Consider the following 13,365-nt stretch of genomic DNA (forward strand, 5'->3'; position numbering starts at 1 on the left):
CCTGGTCCCTCCACTTCAGCTTAAAACAGATTACTGTGTATAATGCACTTTACTCTCTGTACAGTTTAATGAATAGTGGTCCTTTAACAGTATATCCCAGACATCATTCATTTTCTTTTTTTTAGTCTTCTTGAGCAATATATTACACTTTTTATATCGTGTCCTTATGTAATGCACTGGGCTTAAAACTTTCATCCTCATTATAAAATGATCAACACTCTTTTGCAATACACTACAAAATATATACAATGCATACGTAATACACACACACATACTCTTCTCTGTAAATACTGTATAACTTTGCACCCAAAAGCTGGGATTTTTCCCCACAGTTGAACTAAGTAGAATTCTTGTCCAAACTATAATAAAAATTTCCAAGATATGTCTTGGAAAGTTATCCTCATGGTTTGCAAATGATCTGGTAATATTCTACAAAGAGTGAGCACCCAGAAGGTGGGAATCACTTCCAGTCCTTCAGCCTATGTCCTACTGTCGCAGAAAAAACTGCCTCCTTATTCTAGTTCACCTTTATTCTATAAAGACATACTTGAGCATTAGGGAGTAGATTTTCAAACTGGTCTAGCTGGCTAACTTTTGTTATCGTCATACTAATACAAATCAGCAACTTGCCTGAGAAAAATCACAATCTGCATTATTTTCATGAAAATCAAAGTTACAAATCTAGAACTGCAGCTAGCTTTCCCTGGGACTGTCAGGATGCTAACATGCATTTCCCTGCTCATGGGACAGTGTGTTAAAAACTGCAAACAGCCCCTTAGTTCCGAAATGTAAAAAATCCCTGGAGGTCTTATGAGCTTCCCTGTCCCACTCCTGTGCCATTTCACTAAAACTCAGGGCCCCAACCGGATCACTGGAACAGACAGGATCTGAATGCAGGTAAGCATGGACATGGGACTCTGCATACAGGGACTAGGGCATGACAGACAAGGTTAAGGCAGAACAAACCAGGATGAGGACTACACTGAACATGGAAAACGAAAGCCTGAAGGCTGCATAGGCAAGGCAGAGAGACCTACAAACTAAGAAGAGACCTAGGGAGTCTCAGGGTTAGGCCAGGTCAGGGAACAGAGAGAGGCCTAGTATCATAGAGACCTGGGAATCTCAGGGCTAGGTCAGGGGTCAGGGAACAGAGAGAGGTCTAGGGCAGGCCACAGACCAAGGCTTGGAATAAAGGGTCGGATGGCCAGAAGGCAAGACCTGCAGGCCACAGAGCAAGGCTTGGAATAAAGGGTCAGATGGCCACATGGCAAGACAAAAGCAAGCTGGGGTCAGAAGGCTTGGAGGCCATGAGACAAAGCAAGGAATGGTTGAGAAAACCACAAGGCAGAGGTGGCTAGAGCAGGGACCCAAGAAAAACTCAATGTCGAAGCATTGAGGCATGGGAGAGGCAGGATTAAGTAGGGCAGGAGTATGGGTGTAGTGCAAGCAGAGAGAGGGGCTTGGCCAGCCAGGGGTGAGAGCTTGTGGAGGTCCTCTGGTGGCGCAAAGGCTGTAGGTCAGGTGGAGGCCAGGGACCACCTCCTGCATGGACCCCTCCTGGAGTATTGTGGCTGGAACTAAACAGATGCTCCTCTCTGGATGGGTAGGTTGCAGGCAGGCATCCCCTGTTGGACAGGTTGGTTGCGAGGAGGAGTTAGCTGAGAGCAGGCATCATCGACTAGAAGAACAGGCTTGTTGCAGGCACCTCCTGCTAGTCGAGGTAGTCTGGAGCCTGATGCTGGAAGGACTGGCTGAGTGCAGGCACTTCCTGCTGGTTGTGATGGCTATATGCAGGGATCTCCTGTTAAAGGGACTGGCTGGATGCAAGCACCTCCTGCTGGTCGTGGTGGTTGGGTGCAGGCAACTCCTGCTGGTGGAAGTAACTGTGTGCAGGTCTCTCCTGCTGGATGTGCTGACTGTGGGCAGGAGCCTGCTGCTAGATAAGATGGCTGTGAAGGAGTGTTTCTTCCATACAGGGACAGACTGCAGGAAAATATCAGCCCAAGGGATTTTTTCAAGATTGGCCCATAGGGTATCTGACACCCTCATGCACTTTACCTGCAGCACTTGTATCTTCTGGCTACGGCAGGATGGGCTCTGCCGTGACCTCGCAGGCCTCCATGGCCGGTGCTAACTTTTTTGCTGTCCTGTGCGAACAATTACTGTGCTGCCCCCCCTCACCCCCCCCCAGCATCTTTCAGTCTCTGTCCCGTGCCCATCAAAAAAAAAAGCCCAGCTCCCTCCAGCAATCTATATTTTTTAAAACTGACACCCCCCAAACGGAGCCCATGGTCAAGAGAAGGGTATTAAGTACCCTAAGCAAACCTTACAGCTTTGCACACACACACATATGCTCTTCAATTATGCATTTATAACAGATTTTACATGAAAAAAAGAACTTACAACATGCATATTATATTTACTTGCACTGCTGTGATGCCAACCAGAAAATCCTGCAGAAAAAGACTTGGAATTCCTATGGAATTACATTTTTTGTAATGTGTGTGCTGGGTGTGGGCTTGGCGCTCAGAAAGCCATGAATAAACGGAATTACTATTACAATATAGTAATTCCAACAACCCAACATGAAAAAAACTATGTTCAAATTCTGGGGTCACCTCACCCTCCAAAAAATAATCCCCCCCCCCCACTGCTAAACATTTTGTGAAGTAACTCAAACCCCTGCAAAAAAAAAAAAAAAAATGGTGCCTAGAACCATGCCATGCCATATAATAGAGCTGTCTTTCAGGACTCAAATAACAGCAACCTTATGAAAAAGAAGCAATGCAAATGCTACACCAGACCTTAGAGCATTAATACACCACCTACTGGGATAAAGAACAAGCCAGACTGCTACAAATCTCTACAGAGAAACTACACGCTAGCAGCACTACTGCACCTCAGTCTCACACACAGGCAGAACACAGACCGACCCTTACCTAATACAGAAATAAAGGACTACAAATTAGAAATAGAAACATGCAAACAAAACCAAAATAGAAAGCCAGAGAAACCAGACCCTGAACAGTGGAATACTGAAGAAAGAGGAAAATACAAAATGATAAGAAATCATATATCCAAAGATGGCATATTCCAATTGCTAAAATCTCAAAATATGTATTTTTTTACCTTTGTTGGTCCAGGTCTCTTTTTTTCACTTTCCCCTTGTCAGACTTTTCTTAATTCTTTCTCCAGGGTCACTCTTCTCTTTCTTCTTCTCTCTCCTATCTTCTTCCCTTCCTCTCTATCACACACACACACACACACCAAGTCTCATGTTTTCTCTCAAAGACTTCCTTACACACACAAGCTCTCACTCTCACATGTTCTACCACACACACAAGCTCTCGTTCACACACCCAGGCACCCATTCCCCCATTCAGATACCAAGGTACCCATTCTTCCGCCCATTCTCCCATGCAAACACCCAGGTGACCATGCTGCATGGGGGCCTGGGGTGTGAGAATGGAAGCCGAGGTGTTTGCATGGGCCTTGACAATTCCCACTTTAGGATGTAATGGTGTGGAATTCCCCTGGCTTCTCACAGAAGCTGTGCCCTTGGAAGTGATGTAGTAAAGGGGGGTTTTCCCTGCTGCAGGGCTAGTAAACCTGGATTTTATAAGGAACGGCGCTGCAATTAGTGTTGGTGTATGTTTTCTCTCTGTAAGTAGAATTGTCTTGGTATAAGCAGGATTTTTATTACTCAGGCAGACTGGGAAGGTTTCTGCGGCTTTTGCCCAATTAACATCAAGTTTTAAAATATCAGGTCCTGAGGTAATCAGGGTTTTACTTCGTGGCTAAGGTGCAGTTTTAATCTTAGCGTTAGTTAATTCTTTTTCCCTGTAATCTGGCTTGACTGTAACATGGGCAGGTTTCACTTTAGCCAAACAGGCTGGAATATTTTGAGTGTCTGTCTCATGGTACTCTGAATTTCTTTTTTTCTCCAAACAAGACACTGCCTTTGACTGTGCTCTAGTTCTTCCAGAGAGTGGCTTAATGGCCCCACAGATTGGACAGGTCCTTTCTGGAGGTATAAGGCTGGGAATGCAGGGACAATTTCTAGGGGTGTGCATTCGTTTGCAACGTATCGCAAATCCGCAACGTATATGGCCGGATTCATTGTATTCGTTGCTTCGCGAAACGTATCGCGATTTCCCACGAATACAATGAATTGCGGCCAAATTATTCGGCAGTTGAAAAGGCAATTTTAAACAACCCCCCCACACTCCTGACCCCCCGCAAGACTTGCCTAAATTCCCTGGTGGTCCAGCGGGGGTCCCGGAGCGTCTCTTGCCCTCCCTCCGTCGGCTGCTGGCGCCATCTTGTGCTCCTACCATGTGACAGAGGCCAACCAATGGCAGCCGTAGCCCCTGTGACATAGTAAGGGCAAAGGCTATCGGCACCATTTTGATTTCTGGCAGCCGATGGCCGAAGTGCAGGAGATCGCTCCCGGACCCCTGCTGGACCACCAGGGACTTTTGGCAAGTCTTGGGGGACCCTCCTGACCCCCACAAGACTTGCCTAAATTCCCTGGTGGTCCAGCGGGGGTCCGGGAGCGTCTCCTGCCCTCCTTCCGTCAGCTGCCGGCACCATCTTGTGCTCCTACCATGTGACAGGGGCCGACCAATGGCAGTGGTCGGCCCCTGTGACATAGTGAGGGCAAAGGCTATCGGCGCTATTTTGAATACTGGCAGCCGACAGCCCGAGTGCAGGAGTTTGCTCCCGGACCCCCGCTGGACCAACAGGGACTTTTGGCAAGTCTTGTGGGGGTCAGGAGGGTCCCCCAAGACTTGCAAAAAGTCCCTGGTGGTCAGCGGGGGTCCAGGAATGATCTCCTGTACTCAGGCCATCGGCTGCCAGTAATCAAAATGGCGCCAATAGCCTTTGTCCTTACTATGTCACAGGGGCTACTGCTGCCTTTGGTCGGCCCCTGTCACATGGTAGGAGCACAAGATGGTGCCGGCAGCTGATGGAGGGAGGGCAGGAGGTGCTCCGGGACCCTTGCTGGACCACCAGGGAATTTAGGCAAGTCTTGGGGGGGGTCAGGAGGGTGGGGGGTTGTAGTTAATTAAATTAAAAGGGAAACGAATAAGAATGGCACATATCAACGAATTGGGGGCCCCTTTGAATGGATACAACGTATCTGGCCCCGATGAATACGAATGCCGTATGAAACATATGCGGCTCCTCTGCACATCCCTAGCAATTTCACCAACCTGGACATAGGGATTTACAATCTAAACATTCAGAAATCACCAAAACATTTTTTGTTCACACCCTGTGCATGCCCAAGATTCACATTTAGGAGACTAGCAAGCTATGTTTGTGGTTCATAGTCTGGCAGGTAATACAGACTTACCGGGCTGGAGCAAAGCCCTGCCCTCCACAAATGGAAGGAATGCCTGGCTTTGGCATCCTGTTATCAAGGGCAGCTGTAGAGGGGGAATTGTAGACACCACCTCCTGGAGTGGTGCAGGGTGGAAAGGCTGGAGGCTAAGTGTGGACAGTCTGGTGAGGCTGGAACGGAGCTCTGGAAGGAGGAACACTAAAGCAAAGATCTGAGTGCAGGTAAGCATGGAAGTGGTACTCGAAACAGGGACTAGGGCAAGATAGACAAGGGAAGACAGGACAAACCAGAATGAGGGCTACGCAGAACATTGAACAAGAAAGCCCAAAAGCTGCATAGGCAAGGCAGAGAAAGCTAGAAACTAGGAAAAGACTTAGGGAATCTCGAGGCTAGGCCAAGTCAGAGAACAGAGAGAGGCCTGGTATCACAGAAGATACCTGAGAGACTCAGGGCAAGGCCAGGGGTCAGGAAGCAGAGAGGCCTAGGGCAGGCCAAAGGCAAGAAAGGGTCAGAAGGCTCGCAGGCCACAGAACAAGGCTTGGAACAGAAGGCCAGATGGTCTTAAGGCAAGACAAAAGCAAGCTGGGGTCAGAAGGAAGAGAGGCCATGAGACATGAAAAATCCCCAAGGCAGAAGTGGCTAGAGCAGGGAGCCAAGAAGAATTCAATGTGGAAGCATTGAAGGAAGGGAGGGGCAGGATTAAATAGGACAGGAGTCTGGGTGTGGTGTAGACTGAAGAGAGGGCTTGACCAGCCAGGGGCAAGAGCTCATGGATGTCCTCTGATGGTGCGAAGGCTATAGGACAGGTGGACACCAGGGACCAAAGAAATGCTGTTAGTTCATAGCCAGGTTCACCAGGGTCCTCTGGTGAAGGGGAAGGCTGCGTAGCGGCCGGAAACACAACACACATTTCATGTACAAACCCGGAGCCCCCATACCCTGCCCACAACCCAGCCCTTTTTTTTTTTGCCTTTCCCATTTTGTGTGCATACCAGGATATATGCGCTTACTTGGCCCTTCTTTAAAACCATGCAGAACTTGCCAGCCCAAGATACTTGCAGATCTCCTGACTTTGGCGCGTGCAGGGCTTTTAAAATGTGCCTTCAAATTTGCACAATTTTATGCTTACTAATTATTTAGTGCAATCGATATCAGACTCATCTGTTCTCTGCCATTGGTTGGGTGGAAGTTTGGGTGAAATGGGGAGAGACCAGGGTCAAGAACTAGGAGGGTCTCAGTGACCTGTGGAGGTATCAGCAAACCGGTGATTTCAATTATGTGGCATGTTTTCAAATATACTAACTTCCGAGTATAAATCAAGATTGTATGTGAGCAAGTTATATTTATTTGTTCATAAAATATTTGTGAGTGTATTTATAAAACATATAGGAAAGGCATGCATTTTCAATGCATTGCAAGTATTCGCGCATAACCAAACATACGCACATATGTTGGGAGTAGACATACGTAATCTGTGCTTACCTGATATAGGAGGTTATAAAATACTGTAGTAGAACTTTGTATAGCCTTAAAGGCGCATATATGGGGCTGCACAGAGTTTTTTTTTAATTATCCTCATTACTTTCTTTGGTCAAAAAATTCAGGTGTTTCCAGATTTTTCCAGGGATACTCAGAAAAAAAGGAAGTCCTTCATGATTATGCATCAACATGCATCATTAGACACAAACTTCTTCTTAAAATGTTCCTCAACATGTATTTTGAAACATCAGGAGTTCATTTAATATTTTATGAACCATCCCAACTAGAAAAGTTTTTGAAAGAACTTTCTACAGTTTCTTTCTTTTTTTTTTTTTTATCAGTTTTTTTCATTTATACAAACAGAAAAGTTTACATCATATCTTAACTCTAATACTCTTAGAGAAAAGAACAAAGAAAAGAAAAAGAATTTAACAAACATATTTCTAAGTTTGTTTCAGTAAACTTATTTTCCTACTTATTTAATATAAAGAAGCAAAAGAATCTCTGGAAAAAATGGAACATCATCTCAAAAATATTCAGTAGACAAATAAGGAGGATATTATCAGCCTTTATATCTAATTGCACCTGAATGGATTAGGTAATACTAGCTTCCCCTCTACATTTATCTACATAACTTTTCAATTGAAAAGGATCATAGAAAATGTAACTTTTTCCATTATGTTGCAACAAACATTTATAGGGATACCTAATATTTACCTGGGCGCCTAGTGATCTAGTTTCTTGGCACAATCCCACAAATGTTTTTCTATGAATTTGTGTATCTTTCACAATGTCTGGATAAATCCAGAGCTTTTGTCCATAATACAATTTATTATGATTTTTTAGGAACAATCTTAAGATTAAGGGCCTTATTTTCTAACGCTAGCGCATGCTTGCGCTATCAGCGCAAGCCTGTGCTGCTAGCGCAAACGTGCGCTAGTGTCATCGGGGTAGAGTCGGTCCCGAAAGAGGAGGAGTCAGGGCATCACTGGAGCCAACCCAGCGAAGAAGGCGCAGACAGCAAAAAGGTAAGGAGCCTTTTCGCTGCCTATTTCATGCCCAATAACTACACCTTTTATTGTGTGGTTATTGGGCGCGATGCCGGCGCAGGACCGACCCCCCCGTTTCGGCCCCCGCCCCTCATTACCACATTTTTTACTTTGTAAAAGGAAAGGAAAGAAAAATGAACACAATTTAAATTGTTTTCATGTGATTTTTGTAAAAAGGTCAGCACTCTGCAAAAATAATAAATTAAAAAAAAAACACCACCACAAACCTCTCCTGGGCCCTCTCTTTATTCTTTTCAGTTTCCCCAGATCTTCTTACCTCATGGGGCAGAAGTGATCTCCAGATACTCCTGTCCCACCAATATTATTAATTGTAGGCTGGTGCCATTATCAGTTTCTTCTTTAAGAAAATGGCACTTACCTACAACTGTAATGCCCACGGGGCAGGAGCAGCTAGGGATCGATCACTCCTGCCCTGTAAAGAAGGAGCATGTGGAGGAAGAACATCTGAGGAGAGTAGGGAGCTGGGGGAGTCAAGGGCAGCAGCAGAGATGATCAGATATTTTTTTTGTTTTCTTTTGTTTTTCTTTTTTTTTTCTTTAGTTTTTATTGTCATTTCAAATAAACAAAATAAAACAACAAAAAGCAAAGCAGAAAGCAAACAGAATAAAAAAATAACCCAAATGAAATGAAAGTGTAATGTTGGTAACTTTCAAACTGGTTTGCGAGCTCACATTTGCATGCATGCATTGGCCCACACCCAGGGACACGGCCATATTACAACATACATGCACATATGCACACAGTATAAAATAGTCTGGCCATGCTTCCATGTGCACCAACTTTTAAGTGTAAAAACAAAGAGAATCGGTAGTTGAAAACGCCCTTTATTCAATGATGCCTTTATTCATTGAATAAAGGGCGTTTTCAACTACCGATTCTCTTTGTTTTTACTGCTGTACAGCCAACTGGATCGGCTTCCGCTTTGCTTTTTTGGGTCCAACTTTTAAGTGGACACTCGCATATAGGCACAAATCCCGCTTCTTCCACGTAAACTGGGGGATTTTAAAAGTGGTGCGTGCCGACACCATTGCCAGTTAAACCAGTTTATCCCCAATTCACCCACTTAAGAGGTAGGTTCTCCAACCCCCCCCCCCCCTCCCTAGTTTAATAGCCTTCATTCCCCACAGTTAGCCCCAGCCCTTAAAGCCCCGCAGAACTGCCTATTTTCTTTATTTTATCATTTAGACCTCCTCCATAGCAGAAGTAAAGTTACATGGCAGGGTACCTCAGTATGCACCAGGGTGCACAAGTATTTACATGCCCATCTCTTGGCCCTGCCCAAACCATGCCCACACCCCTCCCCTTTTTGAACACTTTCGAGTTGTGTGCACCTTAGGAGATACAGACATATCTGGGCAGCTTTTAGAATCTGCTCGGCATGCGCAAGCCCAACTTATTCATTCATTCCCTAATTAATGGGCATACAGGGCTTTTAAAATTTACCTTTTAGTGTGCAAGCACTCAAGGGGGTGGGAGGGGGCAGGGAACAGCATACTGGATAACTGAGAATCATGGTTGTTCCATGGTGTATTCCCTCCACTGGTGGGATAAATGTAGAGTTATAACATGAATTCTGATTTTTTTTCCAAGTGCTTGGCAGTTTCAGGGTTAATGCAACTGCCTTAAATGGTTTAAGCCATCAGACTTGCAAATCTGCAAGTCCCTAGTGAAAGTGAATATTTATTATGTGCGGGCTACTCATCATCAATGCAGCTAGGAGCTTGGAAACCCTCAAGATTTAGAGAGCAAAGTGAGGAAATATATTATTCCAGACAATAACAGAGAGCACTAGGGAGTCTCAGAGTTACTTTCTAAGGAAAGAATAAGAATCCCATTATACTGCAAGCCTTTTATAAAGAAGAAAAAGAAACACTTTTCCAAGCATAAAGAACAGTGATAGGATTTAAGAACTAGAAAACTTACTGAACAAACTAAAATGCAGTAATCTTCACACAGGATAATGGTTGTGCATCTAGTCATTACAGCATTTCCACAATAGACAAGCACCATATTCAATTATTCTTGTCCTATTCTCAAGTTTACGCACTTCTGTGGTTTAAACTGCCCAAATTCTTCAAAGATGAATAACTTTAAAAGAAGAATAAAAAAAGAACACTGCTTGCTGTCATTTGTGTGGCATTGCACACCTGATTCTGTGTCACCTTGAGCATCTGATCCAGTATTGGTATTCTAGTTTCCATCTCAATGTATTGCAAGAGTTAACAAGGGGGTTGAAGTTACGAATCTGGGGCTAGAGCCATACGAGCTTTGTAAAGTTGAACTAAATAAAGCTGGATAGATTTTGCTCTGTTTTGTGCTGGATGGAATTCTGCCCTCTCCATTCCTGCTCCCTCCCCCTATACAAACACACACACACACACAGAACCAGATCTGCTGGAGAAAGCCACCAAAATTTTACCAGTGGATAGGAAGATAATTCAAATTTCACTTTGGGTTTCTTCAAAAAGATTCAACGGATGAATCTGAAAAATCTCTGAAATGTTTCCAGATTGGTAGATGTATTTGATGATATCAGTTCAAAAAATGTCAAAACACTGATGAATTCATTTTTTTGTTTTATTTATGTATTTTTTTATTTTCAATTCTTAATTTTCAATAAAGCTTGTAAACCAGACAAAGTACAGTAAAAAAGAAAATAAAAAACCTGAGACAGTTCATTAACACAATACACCAGTGGTAAAAATCAAGTTTAAAACTGCCATCACAGGAAAATACCCTTTCATGTGCCAATATTCACATCAAATTGCAAATTATATTCATAAACTGGATAACTGCATGCTCTCACTGCAATAGTTAGTTCAAAAGTTATCAATAACAATGCTACATTCTCAAACAGAAATAGCACTCTATCAAAGTAGTACTTATCTGAAAAAACACCAATGTGGGCCATGTTTCACAATCGCTGCTTCAGGGCAATCAATTCAGTGTGCATCACAATAATGTCATGCAATCATTCCAGATATAAGCCTCTGGAAAGTCCCAGCCTACCTTCAGCAAGGACCAATCAGTAGTCATGCATTCAAAACATCCAATCAACATTTCCATAAGTTAACATCACAAGAATTGGCTATACTCAATGGCCACTTGAAACAAAGAGCATAAATGATGTATCTACTGCTGATCTAACCAAATAAATAAGCAACCCTGATGTCCCTGTGTAGATTAGGGAGAATCATGTCAATTACACATCAATGCAGATCTGTGAAAAGATGTTGATGAGTCAATGTTCAACTAAAGCAGCATCAGTTCTTTTTCTTTATAAACAACTTTTATGTTCAGGCAACTGGATTTTTAATGGCCAAATTTTTTTGTCTACAAAAAGAAGCTTTCATGGACACACAATTATTTAGACCACACATGAGCCTGAGGTTGCACACATGAGGTTGCACAGGTGGATGATTATTTCAACAAAACATTTTAAAAATTAGGATGCTCCAAACCTTTTAATGATAGCATCATAAGGATGGAAAATGCAATGTCTATAATCTGTATGACCTATATAGATCCATCAAGGGTATCAAACATACCTACAAAAGGTAACATGGAGGGAACTAGTCTGTCTTTTAAATTATAGTTTCTAGTATAAGCAAACTGTAATGATACAAAACATGGATATAAAGATAGAATCGTCCAATATTTCTTCATAATTGAAGCAATCTCGGAATAAAATATTTGAATGTCTCAAAACACAAACATTACCACCTGAGTCTGATTGCAATAATAAAGATTGGTTCATAAATAAAGCATGCTTGAATGCTTGACAAATCACTTGTGAGGGAAATCCATGCTGATGAAATCAATGTGAATATACCTGTGCTTGCTATTTAAACTCATGAGTGGATATGGAAAGCCTACAGCAATGCAATAATTGTAAAACAGATTATTATGCAAATATAATGGATGAAAACTAATATAGTGCAAACTGATATTCTAGACTGTAGATTTTCAAAATACTGAAATAGCAAAACCACTGTTTGTTTTTACTACCCACACTTCCAAAAAAGATATTGCTGTCAAATCATATTGTAAAGAGAACTGAATATGAGAATTGCATGAATTCAACCATACACAAAATTTCTGAAGGGAGGCTAATGGCCCATTCCAAAGCAAAAACACATAATTAATATAAAGCATCCAAAAAAATGTGTGAAAAAAAGATTAACATGGCCATGTTGATTCAAAATCTGCTATGTATAAATTGGCTATTGATGGAGCAAACGTTGTCCCCCATGGTGGTTACCTGATATTTGCAAATATAATTGTCCTTCAAAATAGAAAAAAAAATCTCTTTTAAGGCTAAAGCTGCCAAAGACAGAACATATTCGGTAGGTACTTGGAAAGGCCTAGGTTGATTATCTAGTTCTTGTTGAATGACTGCAAGTATCATCCTGAAAAATTATGATATAACATCCAGAGTTGCTAAAACCAAACTAGAAGTGTCATACTCCACTTCAGATAAATTTAAAAGCTGGGGTTGAGTCATGTAAATAGGAATGAACAGTAGGATCCATGAGCTACAAAAAAGTGTCAACATACTGAAACAGCAGTTCCAACATAGAATCATTTGATGAAATAATAGGAAATCCAGACAGACATGTAGGATGTTTCTCAATTTTAGAAAATACATAAAGAACTGATAAGCAGGGCCGCTTCTTGTTCAAAAATTTAAACTTTTTTTTATCAAAAAAACAAATGCTATCATCCTCAGTCAAAAACTTGATCCATTCCTACAATTCAGATGTGAGATCCAAAGAGAATGGTAGATAACATATTGTAATTCATGAAGACATTCATGCACATAAGCAAGCAGCCCACTCTAAGATTACAATTCCACCACCTTTATTGGACAGTTTTATTACAATTGCATGATCTCATGTTAGTGTATCCAAAGCTTTATGCATGACCTAGAGATAATGCTAATGTTTCAAAATCATGTACAACCAGTTCTTTAAAGTATAAAGTACCAGATCCAGGAATCCTGGAGGTATCTATGTAGGTTTGGCATAACTTGTGAAAATGAAAATTTGAAATGCTTACATGAAGAAAATACAATTTTAATTTCAAAGAGTGGATAAACAGCTCTTAATCAAACATAATCTTAAAACTATCATATGGAGAAAAAGGAACAAAAGGAAGCCCTTTGACAGTAAAGAAGACTCAGCTGGGGTAAATGAATGATGTGAAAGATTGAAAATCAAACTGTCTTCCCCCTCAGTGATTGTGTAAATGAACCTATCATGTTCTGAAGGCATTTGTACATCTCTAGCCAGTACTGACTTTGGCCTATGGTGAGATACGTCAGCTGTTGACCAACTGGTAGAGCTGTTGGTTAGAGGATTACTCCGGGTAACTCTGTATGATATCAGTTTCCTCACAGTGATGACCACCAGTTGTGGATTTGAAGCCCTGAAAAATTCTGATGATTTCTATGAGCAATAATATACATTT

General features: G+C 42.2%; 1 protein-coding gene across 1 annotated transcript in view; it reads left to right on the top strand.

The window, feature by feature from the left end:
• The window catches only part of LRRTM4 (leucine rich repeat transmembrane neuronal 4), an 857,618-nt gene that overhangs the window by 120,661 nt on the left and 723,592 nt on the right, over positions 1-13,365 (top strand). The window lies entirely within an intron of this gene.

Source organism: Rhinatrema bivittatum, chromosome 5 (genome assembly GCF_901001135.1).
Source record: "Rhinatrema bivittatum chromosome 5, aRhiBiv1.1, whole genome shotgun sequence".
NCBI lineage: Eukaryota > Metazoa > Chordata > Amphibia > Gymnophiona > Rhinatrematidae > Rhinatrema > Rhinatrema bivittatum.